Genomic DNA, 5367 nt, shown 5'->3' with positions numbered 1-5367 from the left:
CGCCGCCAGCTCCCATATTCCCACCACCACCATACACCATCTACCTCCTGTGTCCCATAAGCAGCCTGCACTGGCTGGCCAGTACATCTGTGCTGATCTCAAACGGTGGAGGGAATTGCTGAGCACATTCTTGTTTCTTTTTGTAAGGAGGGACATGATTCCAGATCTTTCTCCTCTGCCTAGAAACTGGGCTTTATAAAATCTACAGGAACTCAGCCTGCAGATTCAAAAGGGAAGGAGATAGATATATCGACAACGTGAGTGCGTAAATTTTCTTACCCTGGGAAAGAAGGTTAAAAGGGAAACGTAACAGCAATTTTAGTTACAACAACTAAACTTGAAACGCAAGACCCAAGAGAGGAGGTCTCTGTCTCTTGTTCTGGCTTGTGAGCCCTAAGAGGAGCCTCTCTCTTGCAGCATTTATAATAATTCTTTTAATCTATGAGGACAAGCAAGATGGAGTTACAAATGACTAGGAATATAATTAACTTGCAGTGAATGAAGAGCTAATCTTTTTGTTGCCAGCACTGTTACACAGGCAGTAAAGCCTTTCTCAGATTGGGTCCTACATGCCAACAGTTCTGGTCAATGATTATCCCTTGCAAAAATCTTGTGACATACTCCCTCCAGTCACCTGTTTACATCCCAAATGTTCTCAAGTTCTGCTATTTCAAGCTTAACTCTTGTGACCTTAGTCAATGATATTCAATCCAAGCCTCCTTACCATATCCTGCAAGGCAAACAACTTCAGGTCAGTTTTAGTAACCAGTGCTATGTCATGCCTGTGGTCAATGACTCTAAATATGCTCACGCCCATGTGTTTCCTAAATTTGGATGTCTGTGATAGCAAACAACACAGTCTGGGTGGGCAGTCCTGTTTCACCAAAGATTTGGGGCATTTTTGCTCTTTGAACATTTTCTTTCACTTTCTGAGCAATGCCCGGATGAATTTAGATTTATTAGAAGAGATCAGCTAAGCAGGATAAGCAAAACAATTGTGACTCCTGCAGAATGTCTCTAAGAGCTGGATGAGTCAGATAACAGATCCACCGAGCAGAAGATACCCTACCTACCTCCAACAGCGGCCAATTGCAAAAGCTTACAGACAGTATAAAAACAGGTCAAGTATACAGTCATATTTCTCCTAAATACTCCACCAGACCCAGCGGTTTGTGGCTCAGGGACTTCCCGAGTTAGAGATGGTGTGTCTGTGTTTAATAGCTTGGACAGACTTTTCTTCCTGGTATTTGCTCAAAAGGTTCTTGAACGCTTACAATGCTTTAGTGCCACAGTGTCCTATGGAAATAAGCTCCTCAGTCTATGTATGAATTGTCTCTTTCTTTTTGATCCTGCCACTTTCTGGGCCACTTTCTTTCCTTTTCAGTCTTTATTCACCTTCTCCATGCCAAGTTTTGCAATGAGTCCCTAGGACAGAGCGTGACTGGGTCCCGTTCAGGACATAAGCTTCTGGTCTTGTTTGGAAAATGCTCTGTTGTTTTCCCAGGGGAGCTAGTAAGTAGGTGACCAGTCTTTACCCCAGTACACTCATACGATACAAGCGTCACCTTTGCAAAGTTCCCTGTGGTGGTTACCAGTGTATAATGAAATGACTCCCAGCAGCTCTTCTGTATTTACAAAGGGTACAGGATTACTCCTGTAAAAACAAATGATCATTATCAGCTCAACTGCATCCTAATTTGGACACTTTTCATCTATTACGAGACACTGGTGGAGCTTATCTGAACCACTGCTAGCAGCTGGCATGTTGACATTGCACAGGACGCAGAAAAACTATTATTCCTCATTGTGTTACCCTGACCTCAGCTTTGCTGATGCACCTCATTTGTGCCTGCTTCTCCTCTTACTGCTCTAGGCTATACATGTCAAAGGTGATCTGCTGTTCTGTCCAGAGAGTATGGACATGGTAGCAGCAGCACATGGAAGAGATGTTAACCTCAAGCAGTCCAGGGAGCTCTCTAAATATGCTCACGCCCATGTATTGCACTGGTACAGTGAAGGGGAAACTGCTCTGAAGGAGAGAGTCAAGAATAAGTGGCTGGAGGCAAAGAGCCAGTGGAATTTCTTAAATTGGCTTTTTTCCTGTACCCAGCACATTCTGAGCACTCTCAGCAGACGGGCAGTGCTGGAGGTGGCTAATAGCTCTTAGGCTTGCAATGCTCTGACTCTACATACGTGCACACATACATACATATATATACACACAAATCCCCCCAGACTTTCATGTATACTCTTTTTCTGTTCTGATCAATTTATCAGGCATACTTGCAGTACAACTCCTCTTGATTTAGGAAATACTGAATAAACTGTCTTTAACACCTTCAAAAAAGAAACTACTGTTTATAAAAGCTTGGCTGATGGCTTGGGGCAGCTCCATCTCATGCCTCCCAACCTCCTACTAGTTCAGCCGAGCCTTTGGTCTCCAGCTTCTCACTGTTCCTGTCCCGTGCAGCTGGGAGAGACCCCAGGCATGGCTGTCCTTATGGCACCACCAAAACCAGTTTCACTGGGGATACCACGTAAGCTATCAATCCTGCAGACACAGTGGGCAGAGCCCATCAGCCCAGCAGTCTGCCCTGCTCCCTTGGTTTTTGCATTTGTTTCTCTGCACTGAGCAATCTGTAAAGCCAAGCATTTCTGCCTTGTCAGAGAACAAAAAAGTCTTGCATACAAAACAAGAGACTCGGTACAATCCATTAATATGTTACTAAATAGGACTTGCCTGCCCTCTCTGGTCCAGAGCTGAGGCTCCCAGGAGGTCTGTTAATTTACTGTTTTCCCATTACATGCAGTGCACTTGCTAGGATTCTTTGCACCCTGAGTGCAAAGCAGGTGGAATGGTATCCACCATGGATCTCACCAAATTTAGAATAAAACATACACATCTGCTTACATAACGAGTTGAATGGGCTTGGTTCACAGAACGAGACATTTGATCTGTGGCTCAGCTTGGGTGTGGGAGATACCAAAGTAGCTATGAGCACCTCTCCCTTCTAGTAGCTGGTTAGTTCTGGTACTAATTTGAGGGCTGTGTGTACCTCGAACAGACGCTGGTTGGAAATAGCTCTGAATAAGACACACTGGCAGTTGAGGATAAGTAGGAAGCAGCAGCCAAGACGGGATATCAGGAGAGGCCAGGAGTGGATGTCATAAAAACCCAGTGCTGTTTGGAGTGTTTTCATCCACGGGAATTCTTCAACAGTTGGCTCATGAAATGCTGCAGCTGTCTTGCAAATGCTGGTGAGAGTAGTGTGGCCATGTGAAGTGGCCAGTCAATGGCCACTGGTGGGGAACTGACCCCATGGCTCTCTCTAACTGGACAGGGGAGGCTTTCAGCAGATACCGCTGAAGCTTGATTTGGTATCTTACACAGAGAAAACCTGAATATCTGTCCCTTCCGCTTTCGTCTGCTTCCATGCTGATCTGCTGTCCTCACTGTAAAAGGATGGTAAGTCAGCAGTCTGCATATCCTGCAAGCTGTAGGGAACCACTCTGCAAACACAGTTTTTGCTCCAAGAAAAGCCCAGCGCACTGTATGCATGCAGTGTGCCACAGACCCCAGGGTCTCCGAAAGCCAGACTTTCTAACCACGGCTTCCAAGTCATTCCTCTCACATAAAAAAAAACCCCAAAATGTTTTTGCCCAGTAGGGAGGGAAACTTTACTCTTCCCAAACAGATCAGCTTTTACAGGAGGCTATTTTAGGTGTTGATTCTGTAACACTGAAGTTATTGGACAAATGAAGAACATGGCATATGCTGTAGCTGGGAGCAATTCGCATTCCTCAGGTGCTAAAAGCTTTAAATACTTCCTTTGGGCATGAAATAGATCGGCCGTCAAAGAAGCCAGCATTCCTGACAGTTCCTGTCCCACAGACTCCCACAGGAGAAAGTCTGCAGAGCTGAACTTGTCTGACCCCAGGAAATCCTTCCCACATCTCTCATTCTTGCTTAGTTTCTCCTTTAACTTTCAGAATTTGCTGAAAGGCCAGTTTGGTGTTTGGTTATCTTCCTTTTCATGCACTTTCTTGGTCTTCCTTTCTTATATTAATACCACATTAAAGCTGGGATGTGAACCATGCAAGTCAGGAAGTCCAAGATGCTCTTTCGGAGACACTCACTCAGTCAACTTTGTTAATGATTTCTAAAAACTTCTCTTGTCTTTGCTACTAACACAAACGGCTGATTTCAGACTGGAGCTAAACACATTCAGGCAGCCAGCAGGTAATATCTCTCCAGGGAATCCTAACTCTTGTGAGCTTATCTTTGTCCATATTGACTAAAAAATCATACAGAGATCTCTAATTAAAGTATCAATAACTTTAAGATATATGCATGTTTCCTTCCCTTTCCTTTTTACACCACTACAGTAACAGTGCTGTCATGCTTCACAACAATGATTTAAGGGCTTTTCAGTGCATTCTTGGTGTTGCTCTGGGTTCCAAAGTACATTAGCTGTTTCTTCATAGTCAGAAAGAATGAATATTGTGTAACAGACTCTGAATTTGCTCCATTCATGGTTGGTTTGGGGGTTTTTTGCATCTTCTTATTAAACAGGAGTAGTAAAATTTGGAAATTCTGGGTTCAATTCAGGGTTTACAGGAATGTCAAAGCTTTTCATCTGGCTTCCTCACTTTTGAGCTCACCACTGGACTGTTAGTCCCCATTTCTGCCTCCATAAGGCCACCCTTAGCCACTCGTACACCTGGCTGCACCTCCAAAGCTGTTGATGTCTCCTAAAATTTTAGTCAGTAATTTATCCTTCTTCCTTGCAAATTTATGAATGGGGTAGATACTAAGCGTTCCTTCTCTGCATGGCTGGCTCCTAGCTGGTGCTGTCCTAGCTAGTGCTAGCTTGGAATCAGTATTTTATTATACAAATGGGAATAAATCCATTTCCCTCATACCCTTCGTGCAAACACTTGTTTATGACTCAACGGCCCTAACTGCGTGTCTCCAGAAAGTTGTGAGGCAAATGGTATTTTGACCCCATTTTGACCATATGCTCCATCTGGTTAAAAGCTGAAGCCAAGATTTTTTTCTGCGGGCCAGATACTTGTTACTCGGGGAACTGAGGGAATAATTAACGCAGCTTTCTATAAAGCCAGCTTGTGACTATTCATATTCATCGGAATGTATATTCGCCCCTTTATTCTTCTGAGTAGTATTAATATGAAACAGCAAGGAGTGTGAGCGTGGATGCCGAAAACCAGGAAGAGTTCAAAGACAGCTTACAGAGGATCTGCGGTCCAGAAAACAAGAGCTACGATGAGAGATCAAGCGAGCTCAGAGAAAAGGCTGTAAATCAATTTGATTGTGGACCATCGCCATCTACAGAGCGAGGTGCCGGG

Source organism: Pygoscelis adeliae, unplaced genomic scaffold (genome assembly GCF_000699105.1).
Source record: "Pygoscelis adeliae isolate BGI_AS28 unplaced genomic scaffold, ASM69910v1 Scaffold85, whole genome shotgun sequence".
Classification (NCBI taxonomy): domain Eukaryota; kingdom Metazoa; phylum Chordata; class Aves; order Sphenisciformes; family Spheniscidae; genus Pygoscelis; species Pygoscelis adeliae.
Note: the sequence above shows the minus strand (reverse complement) of the source record.